Genomic DNA, 18704 nt, shown 5'->3' with positions numbered 1-18704 from the left:
ATCATTTGCTATGGCATTTCCTCAACAATGACTCTGGATCCTCTAAGGAGCTAGAGCCACATGCTAGTGCATGCCTGTCCAACCATCTGCAATCACTTACGACCATAATTTCCCTCACCATTTCACAGACCAATTTAGATCTGCATCCCAACAGGTACTGTCATAATGGCAAGTCTGATCATGAAATTGAAGTGTCGAATTATAGAGAGCTTGTACACTCCTGATCCTTCCTTCAGGCTGAAGTGTCCCTTATATTTACACTGTTCTCCGCAGCTTCTAACACCAAACACACAGTTATCCAATGTGTTTTAGGGTCAAATTTTTAAGTTCAGACTTAGGCTTTGAACCTACAACCATTGCCAAACCTCAAAGAAGCCAGGATCTTGCAGGGCTTAACTGAGAAGTAGAATGAGAGTTTAATGTGAAAAATCAAAGCAGTGGCCAAAAACCAGCTGAACTGGTACTGAACCTTTCTTAAACTTAAATTTTAACAGCTCAAAGCCCTCACAGAACTCTTGTATTCATTATGCAAATACCAAGATTAATACTGAGATAGAGGGTGTTGTGCAAACTCACACCTTAGCCAAGAAATACAGATATATTATGAAAGGGAACTCTTTATCAGGGGCACTCAGGAGGCTGAAATACTTCTTAAAAGTTTCTAAGTATCAGAAGTAACTATCAAAAATTTCTTAAGTGGATTTAAGAAGGTGACTGTATCCAGTAACATGACATTACATTAATATAAATCTATTTGAAATATAATAATATGCATCCATGTAAACTGGCAAAAAAACTCAATGGGATTTGGGGTCATAAGCTTAATCAAAACTGCAGTAACCTGAAAACAAAACAGTTGTTATTAACATTTGAACTCAAAGGGCAAAAGCCCCCTAACTCCTCCCCCCCAAAAAGAGTATAATAATATTCTTATAGTAAGAATTATCTTTTATACCCTGGCCTGCAGAGAATATAAACATATGCCAACCTATTAACCTGGTTGGTATTCCTGTGGCTGCTGTATTAAACTGAGCACAGCTGGATGGACCTTATCAAAGAGACAAAAAGAGAATAAACCAGTGTTCTTGAAATGCAGAGTCTTAATCCTCCTAAGGAAATTACTACCACTCAGATCTAGAGGTTATGTTTTGCAGTCAAGACAAATATAGCCTCCAGATCCATACAGTCCATTATAGTTACATATAACAAGACTATAGCTAACCTTTTCAATATACATTATGTAGAACCCTTAAGAAACAACTATAAAACCCTACTCCACTCTCAGAAGTAACACATAAATAGCCAAACAACTTAAAGAGACAAGATGAATTTGGTAGAGATTACTTCTGCAGTTATTTGCCAGGGAAGCAGAAATAGTTTAATGGGTGGCCCACCAAAAAGGTGCAGCCAGTTCAAAAAGGCAGTCAAGTAAAATTGTTTTGTGAAAAATCATACTAATACTGAAGTCTAAGTCAGGGGGTTTGTGTAGCTTCTAAGTAAACTGAGTTACAATTATTTCATCTAATCAAAGAAGCCTTCACAGATTTTCTGAGAATACTTCTACTGTTATCAAAGGTCTTTTTGACACTGAAAAACAATTCTTGAATGAAACAGTTGTAATACATGAGCATGAAAAAGTATCTCCACACATCTTTCTGAATCGCACATGTGAACACAGATAACTCCTAGATGGTTTTACAAAGGAAAAAGTGATAAAATATGTACTTTATTCCAGCATACAGCCCCACAATTACTCCTAGGAACGGTAAATTATTAGGTAAAACAGATACTAGTTAGGGATTGCACTCTTATGTCCAAAGCATACTCAGCACAGTGAAAGCCATTCAGCCGCTTTAACGGATACTAGTAAGTACCTACACAAATCATGCAGTTAGGATAAAATTTGCTTACTGATCTCCTTGAGACTGGCCCCAATGAAAACCATCCAATGATCAAAACCACAGCCTGATTACAGTAAACGTTACTAGCAGAAAGATACTGAGCTCCAAAATAGCTCTTTTTTTGAGCTCCAAAAAAGCTCACAGTGGCTCTTCCATAAAGTAATAATTAAAACAATAGACTCACACAACAGTATACTTGGTCATACACACAGCATTTTCCCCAGAAGGTAGTAAGAGATATACAGCGTCCTAATCTGTTTCACAGCAGCAAAATATTAGACCTCTGCAACTAGACTACTACATGTTCTTTATGCATGTATATATGCTTTACGTATGCTAACAGTATCAATACACAATCTCCCTACCTCATCTGGTTTCACAGGTCATAATTCAAAAACTGTATCACCATTCCCTTGCCATTATCATCACACTTCCGTCAATTCTCTATACACTAGAAATACTACTTTGTATTTCATGAGTGTACTTCTACATCAGATACAAGATCAAAACTACGAAATTTTACATACATGATTTGGAATAAGAGTGCAAGTACTAAGCAGGTTCCCCTGTTTAGTTTGCATTTCACAGAGCACCAGCTGTTTCTCCACATAGCCAAATAAAAAAACTTGAACAACATGCAGTCCCCAAAAGATCCCTTATCTTTCCCAGCATTTAAGCTGGGATTTTCAAGCATCTACATGTTGAAAACAATTAGCTGATGAGAACTGCAGGATTTGAAGTGTGAGGGATTACCAAATTAAATATTGTTGAAGAGTGCATTGATGAAAAACAAGAATATAATCAAGACACAATAGTGTAAATCAACTTCAAAATCGAAACTAAAGTTTTCTGTTTTTACAGAGGTGAGAACATCTCATGAAAAGAAATATCTGCTGCATTAAGTTTAAAAGTACTGAATAGCATACTTTGTACCAAGTACTGTAACAGACTATTTTATGTTAAAATGAAAAAACATTTTGCAAGGAACTGCTGCTCTTTAAAAACATACCCATTAATGATTCAGTTTATTTAAAAAAAAACACCACATACCTTGAAGTAAAAAAAGCTCTTACATCACCCGAACATCTACATTCCCTTAAGTTTCATTAAGCCTACTGGCATTATACTGAAGACATGCTCCTAAATCTGTTAGGACTGGCTTTACCTCACGTATTGGGAGTTTCAGCATGTAAAAAATTTCAAAACAAGAAGAGATCTCTCTGTCTCATGCAGTAACGGGATGGTAAAGCAGCTCTACCCTAAATGAACAGCCACCTTGAGATTTCACAGGTCCCCAGTTCTTTTGCATGGGAAATTGTGACCAATTTAATCTTGGGAACAGACTGCCAGTCAGCTCCGACTGCTCAGGTCAGCTCATAATTCTAAGCAACGTGTTTGCTCCCTTTCTTCTTTCTCTTGGCAAAAACTGGATTTTTCGAGTATTTTTACAGCAACCTGCCGATACAGTTGTGCTGGGAGATGACTGTATTCATGCAGATTGCAAGAACTCGTGAGTAAAGAGAGTTACATGGGGAAGAACTTAAAAGGCTTGACACTACAAAAGATACCAAAGCGAAATAAAAGCTTAATAACCAGTGAAAACTTCCAGTGAAATAACTTTGCTTTCAGCTACTCAGTTTTCACACTGCTTTATGACTAGGAGGGAAAACAAAACAAAACGAAACAAAAAAGAAAAAAAAAGGAAAACCTACAGCACACTAATACACATGCAGAGTAAAGGTCTGGCAACTCAGCACTGTAAGACTGGCAGGAACGCCTCCAAAACATAGGTTTGCAAGCTCCTTGTCTTGACATTCATTGCGCTAGCATTTAAGAATTTCAGCTGGAAAATAGGACCCCATATATCTGTCAAGTAAGAGATACCAGCTTCTACTCAGAGGTTACATAGCACGGTGTCACAGAAGGTGCTACCTCCGAAGAAACAGAGGCTTACACATGGCTTTCTGATTGTAAAGTAACAATAAGCCAAAGTTAAACACAAAAGCTTCCTGCCTGGGCAATGAATGCCAAGTTTTTATATAAAACACATTTTCATTTCAAACATTAAGCTACGAATTGTGAAATGGCTATGTCCTAAGGGCTAGAATGAATTGTTTGGCCTTTCCTACCAAAGAAAACATATCAGGTTGGGAACTTACTTGCTTTTTCAATTACATGATTTTGGATTACCTCCTGGCACTATTACCTTGGAAATATTTAGATCCAAAAAGTATTTACTTGTAACATAAAAAAAGGTTTATTTTGTGACTCATTTTTATTTACTTAAAGTGTTTTGCTTTTTAGTTAGTGTTCCATGCAATTCCCAACCAGCGGCTAACTACAGATATTTCCAAAATGCTCTGCATAAAGTTCTAATGCTTTTTCAGGAGAAGATGGGCACAAGTACAAGCGCTAGGAAAAGTAATCACATTTAAAAGAAACTAACTACAGAGACCTGGGACTAACATGGAACCACAAAAGATTACAGGTATGTAATACCTCTAGAACTCGTTCTTCCTTTTTATTTAAGCATTATTTTACAAGAATTTTTTCTTCCATGGAATATCTTCAGTTTGGAGATATCAAATGAAAGTATATCCAATAAACTATTTCAGCTCTAGCTCAACATTAAGAGAGAAGAAGGTGTCATCATTAAATTAATAGTTTCATAGTAGAAATGGTTATTTCAGTACTGAGGAGCATTAATTACTACTGAGGAACCCAACAGAACTTAAATGATGAAATACTTCAATGTATTCCTGAACTTTAACGAAGTTTTATTAACTTATATTTAGCATTCATTACAAGCACACTGAATTTTCTTTTAGAAAGATGGAATACTGTTTCAAAACATAATCCTCTAAGTTTCCTAACGTAAACATATTGAAATTCCATAATGATGAAAGAAAATAATCATAAAACAACAGTGGTATCACTGTCCACAAAAGCTGTTGCAAAGATCTACTTACCTGTGCTACTGCTGTAGAAAACATCCTATAATCCTAATCACATGGAGACAATAGTTTTCAAGAGAGAATCCCATATTACATGCCAAAAGTTCTGCCTGCAGAAAGAGCGTCAGTGCCTGAAAGCCTAGAAATAAGTGAATATCCAATATGATAGACAGCATCATCTCCCACATTATAATTCAACACCATTTTTGCCTGCGGTGAAATGAAACACACAGAATGTGTTTTCACACAGAAGGAACTGATTCCTACCAAAGCCACAGAACTTCATTCCTATTACAATTTTTTCCATACCCATGGGCTTGGGCTGATAAAATTGCAGGTTGAACAGAATTAGCATAAATATATTTGAAATAAATTAAATTAATTTAAAATACATGTACAGTCACTACTACTACAAGCAGAAGATCCTACATTCAGACAGCAAAACTTACTCTCTTCAGCCATAAGGGAAAAAAAAAAAAAAAAGTAGCAATTTATTTTCAGGCACAGATTATTTTCCCATTTACAGCTCAGAACTCTTACCTAGAGAAAGTTAAACATCCTGTGTTATTTCATAGGATGAGTCTATTAGAAGGGTATGAATATTAGAAGAAATGTACAAAACAGAAACTATTCAATGAAATGGAAAAGGACATCTTTCTAAAAGGACATTTGAGAAAGCAGAAGGAAAATCTCAGCTAATGAAGTAAGTTGGCCTTTAAGTTTTGTTTAAGAACATGTATACTTAATGTGTACTACCTGATTTAAAGAGATCTCAAATTTAAATTTCCCAAAACAAAATTAAAAGAAACAAGATAATGAAACACATCATCAATTTCAATAAATTGATAATGTATTTTATAAATTATTATAAATAATAATAAAATACAATATCAATAAAATACATTACCTTTTTCCTTACCTTTCAGATGAACCCCCCTAACTTTAACATATATGAAACATAAAGATTGCTGTGGTAAGCACAGACTGGGAAAAACTACATAATTATATCTTTATTTTTTAACATTTTTTCACATTACTTTTGGTAATACTTGTATGTTTTAACTTGAAAATGATCCCTCTCTGTACTCTGTTTTCAACCCATGTATCAGTGAAAAATTTGCAAATAGAAGTGATAGAAAAATATTTTCCATGTTTCCTATGCTGCAGTTATCACTGTGGGTTAACTATGCAACAGTAGAAACTGGAACATCTAAGAAATTGCGGTATCGTTCTATGATTCTGCTGTAAATAAACTCAAATTTTACAGTTTTTTCCGTAACAGGCTACCAAATGTTGGCACATTCCTTTTTCAACAATACCTTACAGTACTTTTAGCATGGATATTGCAAACTGTTTTCCATAGAAAGTAATGGAAGACTTCTAAGACACTGTATTTCAGAAAAATGCAGATTCCTGAGAGCATTTAAGAAGGAACCAAAGAAATCCAGTCAACAGCAAAACATCAACAATGTATCTCAGAAGTGGAAAAGGGCAAAAGCAGAAACCCACGCTGTTAGGGTACTGAAAAGTTAGCTTACTCTTTAAAGAAATACTGCAAATAAAGTTACTTCTATAAAATCATACAAGAGATGTGAGGCAAAACATAGTAAAACACAGCAATTACAAAAAAGCATTTACACAAAATTTAAAATATATAACCAAAAAGTTTGTAAGCTACTGCTAAGTTTCAGCAATTAAATATGATAAATAATGGAAATTTCAGTGATAAAAGTTATCAGTATGACCTAATTTTTCATACTTTTTTTCATTTGCTAAGCAAATAAATGAAATATTTCTTCAGAGCCCTTTAATTCACAGGCTACAGGCTAAACTAATTTACTGATCAAAAACATGAATGTACTTGGGTGAAATTGTTTAGTAGTTATCTGTCATCACTGCTGCTCAGAGAGAAATTCAATCAAGAGTCAGGCTGTGATTTTAAGTTGTAGTTCCTCAGTACTTCAAAATCACAGACTGAAATGCATAACCTCCCCCATTCATTTATGTTAGCTTAGTGCCATGTACTAAGAACCACAGTACGTGGTGTTCATGCATAACAGGGGAGCTGTGGAATCCTAAACTCTAATTTTAAGCTACAGCAGCCCTTAGAGATCCAGGTTTCACAGCAAAAAGATACACTACTCAATTTACTTCTTTCCACTAGTATTAGGCAAAGTAACTCATACAAAGAACAACAAAGCAAATACAGTAACAGAAAGTAATCTGAAGGCAATCCTAACAAGAATTACTTAGCAGTTTCCAGAAGATTTAATAACATTATCATAAAAATGTACTTGTTCAGTCTTTCATTCCTTCTCTTTCAAAATGGTAAAGATGATTACATTATACCAGTCACTAATCCTCCTTTTAAGTAAAAACAAAACAAAACAAAACAACAGAAAATTCTAATTTTGCCTTGCCTGTTACACTATTATTTCCTTTGGAAACAAAGATGTGATGAAATGAAAAAAAAAAAAATCTTCCTTTATGATAGCAGCCACAAAAAGAAAACCAATTGCATTTTCTCCCTTATTCTGTATTGTTGCTTTCTTCAAGGAACACGAAGAATGAATATTAGCCATCTTGGAGAATGACAGCACACCAAAAAGCCAAAAGGCTCGACAGTAAGATGTCTCTTTATAGAAGAACTGCAGGGAAGCCACTTTAGTCCTTTCAGTGCGTTACCTTTTTGGGACTTTACAGATAGCAAACATTCTCAACAGATCGTGTCCTCATCTCTTCGCTGCTGATTTCTCCCCTCCCAAAGTACTGCTTCAGGGGTTTTGTATACCAAGTAATACAAAACCAACAACAAAGCTGTATGATCCTTTCCCTCCTCAAAACATTGTGCTTGTTTTATCCTACAACAACTGCTACTAGTTGTCTAGTAACTGCTATCCCTTTCAACATCTAAAAAAAATAATTGTTTTTATGTTTTGGTAATGATGGCATCAACTAGAAACACAATATTAAATTATCTCAAGCATAATAGGGTTGGAAGATAACTGGCATTTTCAATTAATACCCAGTGAAGACAAAAAAAATGTTTTTGGCACAAAGCACTGGCATTTAATGATCATTTTGCTGAACTTCCAAAGAAAGGAATGTTACCTTAATATAATCCTTAAAATACTTAAAATTTCGTAATGATAATATCATGAGAAAGATGTAAACTGTTCTATTTGAAGAGCTGAAAAGCTGTTTTAATTAAGAAGTACACAAGGGGAATTCATGAATTGTTGTTTGATAGCTTCAACGTACCTGTCTCAGAAATAAAATCCGGTTCAACTAAAATTACTGTCTTGGCACACATACTGATGGGAAAAATCTGAGCAAAGGTTTCAGTTAGTTGCTATAAATGCTTGCTTTTGCCACCTGGCATGTTCATTTAGGGACCAGTCTACCTTCAGCCCTGCAAAATCAGGTTCTCAATATTAAACACATTTTGTTTTTCTAATTTATAAAAGGATGCTACCTTGCTCCAACTATCTGTAATGTGATTTAGAAATAATTAAGAATGAAGATGTATTTTTACAGTGATGGAGATGTTCTTACATATGCTTACATTATCTCTGGACTTCCTGATGCCAGTCAACCATGCACATTCCAAACAGTTTGTAAGTATTCTAGAACTGCCCATCATGATGAAGCTTGCAGGCACCGAAATTTATTTGTATCAAGTATTTGCTCAGATTAGCTTCTAAAGAAATGGATTACCTCATTTAGTCTTAGAAACCTTAGTACACAATCAGATTCTAAAGGCATAACCAGGACTTGTTCATTGCATCAGTTTTCTCTAGAGTAAATTGGGAATCCTGAGTAGCAAACTACCAAAGCAAAATGAACAAGAATTAAGTACATTCACGTCAAAATATTATTCCTCAGACTAAGACAGCCTCCTCTTTTTGTACCTACTCAAGTCAGATTAGTTTTACACTATTTCTTCTTGGTAATAATTTTGAAATAGATGGGAAAGAAAAAAAAAAATTACCAGGTTGCCAAGCAGAGGGATTCCATGTTTTTTTTATAAAATCTGTTCACAGAAGCCAACCCAAGGTTGTATAGTAAAGGTATAGTAAAAATGTCTGACAAAGGCAAGCAGACAGCTTGGAGGAAGAAAGCTGTAGAAAAACAAGCAATCACTATCAGATATGCCCTCATGATTTAGGATATAAGGACTCTTCTAGCACACATAACCCAGGAAACAAAACCAAGAGCCATTACTGCGAATTAACAGTGCTGAGGCACAGCAGCAGTTTTTCCATGTCTATTTGCAGTGCAGTATGCAGCTGCACAGGCTGAGATGCCTTGATCATGCCCTCCAGTACTCACATGGGTTCAGGTACAGTCATGCTCACTGATTAACTCAGCTCTGTCTCAGCTCTTATGGTTTTCATCAGTCTTCCATTCACCACAGATAAATCTGGTTATCAACAGTAAATAAAAACAATGCATAAAACCCGCATTTAAAATGGAAGAGTAAAAGGCTTCTAGTAATTACAACCCAGTGAGAGCTACAGCAGAAAACTGACAAACCAACACTCAAAGCCATTAGTGTGCTGAGAAAAAAAAAGTCCTATTCACTCTAGGTGCTCAGTCTTGCCTCTTCAAGCCAATACTAAACCCTAAAATGTTTATTTCAGATTACATTATGCAGCCTGCTGGTTTGGATTAACACGAACAGATCTACTAAGGACTTTGGTAAGATGTACTCTACCATCACTGGACTTATATGGATGTATTTTCTTTCTCCACATCTTTCTGACTTGTGCCAATTCATCTCCATTTCATCACAGACAGGTTTCTTACTTCTATGCCGCTACTCAGAAATTATAAATTGTATTTTACCACATCCATGAATATCAGCCTGCCCAGTGCCATTGAAAAAATTAATGGTGCTGACACATCTAGAACTTTCCTATTCTTAGAGAGATTAATTTGTGCTTCCTGTAGAAATGTAAGGAAACAAAAGGTCCCAAGATATGCCTTGCTGCTACAACAAACGCCAGAAAGCGCTTCATCTGTGTGGAAGTTTCTGGTTCAATACAGCGCTTCTGTCCACACACCCGACTAAGTGAAAATGTAAAACTGGGCTGTTTCATACTAGATTGTAGCTGAATACATTTAGAAACTCATTCTTTTTTGGCATAACTGGGAACACAGATCCCACAGAAGGATTGTCACACATTTCAGACCACTATCCAGCATGGTCTGAAATTAGAAAGAAAGAAAAAAAGTGGTTCATAGACAACCCACATGTGATAACGACCAATGTAAACTTTTCCAGGTGCTTAAATGAAAATAAAGGCTTATGACAGCATGTCTATCAAAAGCGTAATCTTACTTCACTGAAATCTATCATAATCTTGTTTGGCTTGAGATCTCCCTACTTCCAATCAGGAGTCAATGTATTGCCAGTCTATCATCTTTACATCATTTCTTAAAACTGCTGTGCATTATGGCCTCCAAATGCACCTCTCCACACTATGCAAGCCCTAGAAAGAGCAGCTGTTCTGTCTGATGGCTTATCACAGAGAACTGATTCTGCCTGCCCAACATAACCCTCTCCACACCTGGCTATTATAATGATGCAGGCTGGAAGAAAATCTGCTTGAGATGGCCTCACTGGGCCTTCAGCAGGATCACCTGAGCTTACCTCCACAGTTCACAGTTTGATGCTTGTGTGTGTTCATAAGTGGCATTATGTTCCCCGTGCTTAGAGATTTTACACTGAAGTTTTATTCACAATCATCATTTAAGTATTTATTAATAAATTATTATATCTTCTATTAAGCTACCAGGAAAAGAATACATTAGTCCTCTTAGCCATTATATTTATTTTGGTTTGGTTTTGTTAAAAAAATACCTGCTTCTCTCAGCAACAAATTCTTTTTCTTTAAGAGTTTTTAATGGGGTCTTTCTTTAGGAACCTATAATGCCTGCAATGTGATCCACTCAGCAAAAGGTCTCAGTACTATGGAGTAATCCAAGCTCCATTCAAAGTCTGCAACCACTGTCAAGAGGGAAACCCTAATGCATTGTGCGTGCATTGGGAGGTGGGGGAAGACATTAAAACGAAAAAAAATAAAGAGCCAAAAGCAAAAAAGAAAAGCAACTAGAGACAGATATTCAAAGGTAAGAATGAAAATTGATGTTTAAGACGAAAAACAGCTAGCCATTTCCCCATGTATTTCTCAAGAAGAACCAAGATTTCAAAATATATTGTACTCCCCTTTATGAGCACACCACTCCTATGCATTGGTATAGGCACACTGAAGAAAAAGAAATCACTTGCTTCAACCTAGCAAACAGATGGCTGAAGACAGATATAATGGTTCTGTAACACCAAAAGAGGCATGGGGATGAATGAATAAGCATGACAGTCTGCTGTCTCCTTCAAAACAAATATTAAGAGGTTTTAAATAAGAGGAATAGGTCAACTGAAAACCAATGATATGGTTTTTGATGCAGAACACTGGTAAGCTGACCATCTCCTGCCAGCCACAAAATGCTGTGGATGGCAGAAGGATGCTGGGTAAATGCATGGAAGAGAAATCCACTGAAAGCTGCTGAAAACTCAAACCCCCATGCGGCTCAAGAAGCTCAGAAGCCGTTGGAAGCTGAGAGTACAGGCTACAGAAAGAAGTCATGTTTCTGCCATTCTTGCATCATTTCTTAAGATCTCTTTTTTTGAGGACAAAAAATGCTGGATGGATAGCAATCCAGCCTAACCACCTCTTTTCCTATCATGTAAAAGACTACAGGAACTGCTAAATTTGCCAGACAAGAAGATTTACTTTCACTTTACATTGAACAGAACTACACACTTCAAATTACACTTTCTGAAATATATTTGCAATATCTGGACATACATGGTTACATCCATATTCAAGAAAGTATCTTAATACCATAAACAAGTTATGCTTCTTACATATAGTGATTATGTCCCACCTAGTTCAGAACAAAGTTTTTAGTTTCTCTACTGCAACCGCTAGTTTCAGAAAAGGCTTGGTATTCCCTCAAGACCCATGAGTACTGCCACAAATGAGTGCTTTTGAAAAGTCCCTTCTTTGAAAGCATACTGCTTCTTCAACAGATTTGCCGTCTTTTTGTGATTAATACTATTAATTATGATTAATAGTATTGCCCCACCTGAGTTTTTCCATGATGGTTTTGCAGTAAAGCAAGCAAATAAAAGTACCTTTTAAAGGAGAAGCTGACTATGGTGCAACACAAACCAGCAGATGAATACAGACTGCAGTCAAACTTAATTTTGGCCTTTCAAGTTATTAACATTACAATTGCTTAAAATTTTAAACTTGGACTCAAACATTGGAAGTAATGGACAAATCTGCCACTCAAAATAAACCAATAGCCTCATTTGCTTCATGGCTAATAGGGACATGGGATTTCATTCTAATTTCTCCATCAAATCTAAGTCTTACATTAGCCAAAAACTTTCCTTTGAGATAGCTATGAAAAATGCTTTCATCTAAGTAACTCAAGGGTTGGAGAAATCTAGAACCAAGCCTCTCTGAGCTGGTCATCCATGGGGTTTCCCCACCATGACTCAACAGTGTTGGCCAAGCTGTTCACAGGAATGCAGCCATTACCTAAGGACACCACCCTCAGTTAAAAATTCCATCTCATCTTTGATAGTAAGGTATACAAATCCAGTTTCCAGATGCAGCAGCACCTTATGATTTGCCTACTAGGTTCTATCATTTACTTTCTTGTATCTTTTACTAAAATCACACCAAGAATCTGCTATTTCTTGTTCAGAAACCTATAAAATTATCCTTGACCACAAACTATAAGTATTATTTGTGTATTATGCTTTATGTTCAAACAGCCAACCTGTCCAAGAAAAGAATTATTTCAATTGTGTACGACACAATAATCTGCTGTGCACTGCTGCATATAGCTGGAGAAGATGTGTTGTACAATCATTAGTAAGAAAAAATACTAACAGAGTGATAACGTCAGTGTTTTGGTTTCTAGCAGGTTTTTTGTTAGTTCTGTTTTTCCAATCAAACTGAATCGTTCTTATGCTCCTATTTTCCTGATAAAAACACTGAATGAATATAAAGACACCTGCAGTGTTTTCAGTGAAACCTAAGCAACATTGCAAAGCATGGGACATCCCAAAAGCAGAGGAGAATGTGAGAACAGTAAACATTCTAACATTTAAATCGCATAAAGGTGGAGCATTATCCTGAAGAAAAGCAAATTGCAATAGAAAGTACTTCACAGTCTTTCAAGCCATCAGCAGCACACAAGAAACACTGCAGTAGAGTACTTTTTAAAAGGCAATACTTGTTTCTTACGAATTTACACTGCAAAATCCAAAGTCCAACCGGTATCAGTTTAGACTTGCACCAGTCCTCCACAGTTCTCTATACAAGGGGCAAAGGCAACGGCAAGCCAGACAGACAGCACTGAGGGGGAGTCAATATTTTGGGGTTTCAGTTTCTAAAAAAATCAGTTTTGTCTTAAAATGATTTTGCAATTCCACATTTGGAACAGTCCATTTAAACCCAGTTCCTGATCCACAGTTTTGTTCAGTCTTCCTAAACACTTAGGAAGGAAACACTTCCTAAACACTTCCTAAACACCAGTTTGAAGCCTGGTTGGTTATTTAGTGATGTACCTTACGCAAGCTGCCAAGTCTCGACCCATCCGCAGCAGAGATGTGGCAGAGCCTCCGGCCCGGCAGCGTCAGCACCAGCACACGGTACCGCCAGCCCACCGGCTCACTGCACCCTTACAGCCAAGAGCAGCTGCTGCTGCACTGGGAGCTTTGACACCCAAGAGCTTCTGCACCGAGCTGCTGGTGCCCAAACAGCCGCCACAGAAACAACTCTCCTAGACTGAGGCTGCTTCACCTTAGTTCACCATTTCGTACCGGATGGTTTCAGGTTCTGTGTTGTCTTCCAGCTGCTGCTGTGGGCTGAAGCTCCCCCCCCGGCCCCGCCAGCACCAGACCAGCAGGACGCTGTCGTAGCGGTGTGTTCGGTATCTGCGCGGAGCAGCGACAGGTAGAAAGGCTTAAAGCTGTCACCTTCACCTGCTGGCCGACACCGCCGCCAAGCTGAGCTACCACCGGTGAAGGAGCACTCGTTGCGAGCGTCAGGTGGCTGGTGTAGGGCCCGACGCCCCTGAAGGGGCGCCCCGAGGAGACGCCCGGTGGGCAGGACCAGGCAGGCCGGGGCGCCCCGCCACGGGAGGCCCCCGCCCGGTGCCGGAGCCGCCGTGCCGCCCGGCCACGGGGCCGGCCACGCGTCACGGTAAGGCGTGCAAGCACCGTCTCCTGAGCTTGCGGTTACCTGTCACTCACCCTGCCTTAACGGCGTCACCGCACCTGCCACCACGGCCGCCTCACAGTGCCTGCGCACGTCTGGGTAGCACTTGGTTTCCCTCGAAAGAAAAGCACCCGGGCAGCGACCCCGCTCGCAGAGGGCTGCGAGAGCCTGCCAGCCCAACCCCGCCGCACGGAAGGGCCGGCTGAGCCTTCCGAGGAACCGCTGCCAGCATGGGCAGGGCCGCTTCAAGCCAGCAGACCCCCGCCGGGACGAGGTGCCTCCCCGCTGCGGGGCGGGCGCCGGGCCGAGGCGGGCGGCGGCAGCCACCACTCACCCGACAGCGGCAGCTCCCGGCGGGCGTCCCGCCCGGCCCGGCGCAGCTGCCGCTCCATCTCCGCGATGATGCGCTGCGACTCCTTCTCCTCAGCGCAGAGGCGGCGGCAGCCGTCCTTGGCCACCGGTGCCCCCGGCTTCCGACGCCGGAGAGGAGCGAAGGGGAGCCGTCCGCAGCAGCACCACGCCGCGGCGAGGGGCTGCCTCCTCCCCCCCGCCGCCGGCCGGGACGAGCAGGTGCCGCCTCCTCCCGCCGGTTAACGACGGCAGGCGCGGCCGGGCCGCGGCCCCAGCGGGGCGGGAACGATCCCCCTCCCGCAACGCCGGAAGCTTTGCGCGGGCGGAGGGGGACAGCCTGCAGGCAACGGCGCTCCGTAGGCCTTGGGCGGGGCGGGGGGGGGAGCAAGGGAGCCGGTTACTTAGAACCAAAGCAAAATGCCCTCATACACACACAAAAGGCCCATAATAATAAAAACAAAACAAAACAAAAAAACCCAAACTGAAACCAACAGAAACCCCACAACCACCAAAAAGCAAAACTTCATGCACCCGCTGGCGAAAGCCAGGAGGCCGGGGGGGAAGGGGAGGCTGGCGGCCACCGCGGGGCTTCGGCTGCCTGCGGGGCGCGCCGCCTTGTGCGGCGGGCGGGGGGCTGCCGGGGGGCGGGGGGCTGCCGGGGGGCGGGGGGCTGCCGGAAGGGCAGCGGGCGGGCGGGCAGCGCACCTGCGCCCTGCTCTTGCCCGCCCCCGAGGCCGCCGGAGGGCAGAGGGGCGACCTGAGTAGTTGGTATTGTAAAACCCCGTACCAGGGGCTTGCTTTCCCCCTCTAACGTCTTTGCCTTTCAACACCGATGGGAGCTGTGAAAGGCCGGGAACGCGCCTGCCTGTGGTGTCAGCTGGTCGTCATTTTGCAGGTTTTTTGGAATTAGCGGTATTTCACTTCTTGGTTACATAGCTGGATCTAGCATTTAACTTACTGGGTTTGTGTTTTGTAAGGAATGCGATCTTGGAAGATCGTTCACGTCTAAGCCATGCATGTAGTAGGAAGACGAACACCTCAGAGCAGCAGGGAGGCATTAACACAAGGCTGTTTCAGGTGCCCTGTCGATGTCCTGGGAGCCTACCCTGTCTCATGGTAAGGCAGTGGTCGCTTTGCTTCTGCCTACAGGTAGTTCAAGGTCTGCAGCAGTACGGGTACGTAGCATTTAGCAGTGTTATTACAAAAGGCATGTTTGCTACTCCTTGATATAGAAAAGACTTACTATGGAACAATTACTACCATCTCCTTTGAGGACATGGAACTTCAAGCAGACTGCTTGATTACAGTAGTGCTGAAGATCTACATAGTCACTTGTGCTGTAATGATGGGTATAACTCTATGCTGAGGGTGGTCGAGGTGAGAACTCCTTCAAGCTAGAGAACCCATGGCTTCAGGACTCTTTCCAGTTCAGCCCCTTCCTCTCTCCCTCTGCAGATTCATCTCCATAGCTGTTTTTTCAGGACACGCCTGCTAATGTAACACTAGCTCATACTCCATGTCCCAGCGTCTGAGACTCATTTACAAGTTTGCAAACAGTGGAGAATATGGTATTTATGACCTCCTAACGACTGAAGGTCTCTGCAAAATCAGCACTTGATTTTACAATCTCTTTTCAAGGATACTTCAGGTGTACAAAACCTTTTTTTCTGGTTGTTGGTTTTTTGTGGGGTTTTTTTTTTTTGGGGGGGGGGGGATGGGGAGCAGAAGAGATAGATCCTCAGGTTTATAGTACCACTGTGGTTGCACTAAAAATTAAACTATTGATTCTTTTTCTCAGCTTTGCTTTCTCTGTGATTGTGTTCAAAGTTTCCTTGGAGTTTGATACTTTACTTTGTCATCCTCCATCCTATTCTAAAGAAAACAAACTTTGAAATGGTACTTGAACTTTTGAATATGCAGAGTTTTGAATGCATTTAATAACAAGCAACAGGCTTTTGTCTCAAAGTTTATGAAATGATGATAGGAGAAACCATTAGAAAATGGGAAGATGAGGAAATATTTGTTTAAACAAACATTAATTGGTCGGTTTGTTGGTTTCTTCCCTGTAGGCAGTTGCATGTATTTATACTATTAATGTAAAATATTTTTTAAAATCAAAGTTTAATATTTCTAGATCTGTGGAAAACAGTTGTCTCCACCTTTACCAATTAAATATATAAGACTAATGGATTATAAAGCAGATGCTTCATCATTTGAAAGCTAAATATTTTTGTACTTTTTAGTGATAGTAATTTTTTAGAATACTTTCCTGACCTAAGATAGAATGCAGACAGTTTTTAAAGAAGTCAGATCCTCTGAGTCTGCTGATCCTGGAGTTCCATACAAATGTGGCTGTTCTTTGAATAATGTTATTCATTGTTAGTGCAAGTAAATATTTGCCTTGTCTGATAGTATTTGACGACCAGTACATACAGTTTGAGATAAGTGTTAGAATCAGGGTTTTTTTGTTGAACTATAGAAAGGTGTACACAGCAGTAAAATTCCCACTACGCTAATAAATTTGGAAATTCACATCATATTTCTGTTCCCACATTAGGGTTGGCTTTCCGAGGAAAAAAATTCAAAGCCATAATTTGTTCTTTTGTATATGTATATATGTATAAATACTGTATGTCTTTTACCTTTATAAGCATTATTCAAAAGCAAAAATAAGCATCTACAGAAGAGTTTTCAGAATTGTATTATATGAGGTTTTCCTCCATGGTTCCACAGAAGCACATCAGCATCAATAAAAATTCCTTTTTCAATGGAGTAGAGACCCAATTCCCTCATCAGTGATTCTTCAACAACAACAAAAAAGCATTATGATGCAACAGCCAAAGGAAGGGAGAGGAAAAGGGAAGCTACACAGATTCCCATCTCTTACGTCTAGCAGGGTTAGGCTTCTAGAGGACGGGGGTTTTGTGCCATAATACAGTCAAGTTCTAAACAATTACTCAGTGACCATGGAGTTCCCTACCTGTAAATTAATTAACAGGCTGAAGAACTCTTCCCAACATATTACACTGTTTCACCTATTTCTTCACCTAAGAACAAATTAGTATAATGTAGGAAATCCTTTGGGCAATTTATTCCTGAAACTAACATTTATGTAATATGCTTAAGCTTTCTTTCAATCACTGGTGCTATTTTTTTCAGCCTACTTGTTTTCTTGCATAAGCATGTAGCTAAGTTATGGAATTGTGCAGATTACAAGACTAGCAAAATTTTCTTCTGAGTTCCTGAAGGCTTTGTTTATCCCAAAGTGCTGCTACATCTCTCTTGGTGCAGCTGAGGGGGAACACAGCCACTCAGAGTACCTGACAGCCACTTTTGTCCATAGCAGCATCTAGGCTTTATTAAAAGTTGCACTCCAAGAGTCTGTGCAGAACACTGAGGTTTAGCAGTATTTTCTAGACCAGTTATTAACATCCTTTAACTCAGTCCTTTGGCTGATACACCGGTAACTAAACAGGCCTGCCCCCACAGATGCAGACATGCTAATAACTTCGAGAAGGCTGCCAAAAACTAACATGTATATAAAAGGTTGGTGTCAGAACAGTTTTTCTTGAGAGCTGGTTACAATATAAATAAACATCAGTGCTGAAAATTCTGCCCTCGGCTAAAAAACAAATTGTATGTTTTGCTGAAGGTAGGTTTGAGACTTTTAAAAATCTGGTGATGTAATAATGCTTAGAACTCAAACATCTGATTGTCTGACATGCCCATATTGCTCTAAAAGTAGCTGAAAAAGCTGTGCTTGTATGCAGTGGGGAAAAGTTTCAAATCACTCCTGTTTTTTTAAGTTGGGTGGCAGTTGTGTTTGAACTCATGGAGGATGGTCAGAAGTAATTTTCAGTGATATCTTGTAACAAAATCATGAAACAGCTATTGTACATGGTTATTCCTCAAGAGCAAAGACTGTCAAAATCATACACTGCTCTGTTCTGCTGACAAAGTTGTTGTTGTTATACTTTCTTAAGAGTGCACATCATCTTCAGATCAGCAGGGTACCAGCTAAAAAGACCAAGAAACAGTGCTCAGTGACAACCAGGAGGAGAGTGGGTATTGTGATTCTGGGTAGAGGTCGGAACCTGGAGAACAGCTACAGTAGAAGGACCTTTTTGGTGTTTCATAACCTTGTATTTTGTTACGTGCTTTACATGGAAGTAGTTGGCTGAATAGAAAAAGGTAAT

At 39.8% G+C, this 18704-nt stretch overlaps 1 pseudogene; it reads right to left on the bottom strand.

Moving 5' to 3' along the window:
• Positions 1–15526, bottom strand: part of LOC119140968 — an 87059-nt pseudogene extending 71533 nt beyond the window's left edge.
• Between the last annotated feature and the right edge of the window lie 3178 nt (positions 15527–18704).

This window comes from Falco rusticolus, chromosome Z, assembly GCF_015220075.1.
Source record: "Falco rusticolus isolate bFalRus1 chromosome Z, bFalRus1.pri, whole genome shotgun sequence".
Taxonomy (NCBI): Eukaryota; Metazoa; Chordata; class Aves; order Falconiformes; family Falconidae; genus Falco; species Falco rusticolus.
The sequence above is the reverse complement of the archived record's forward strand: the minus strand, read 5'-3'. Positions and strand labels throughout refer to the sequence as shown.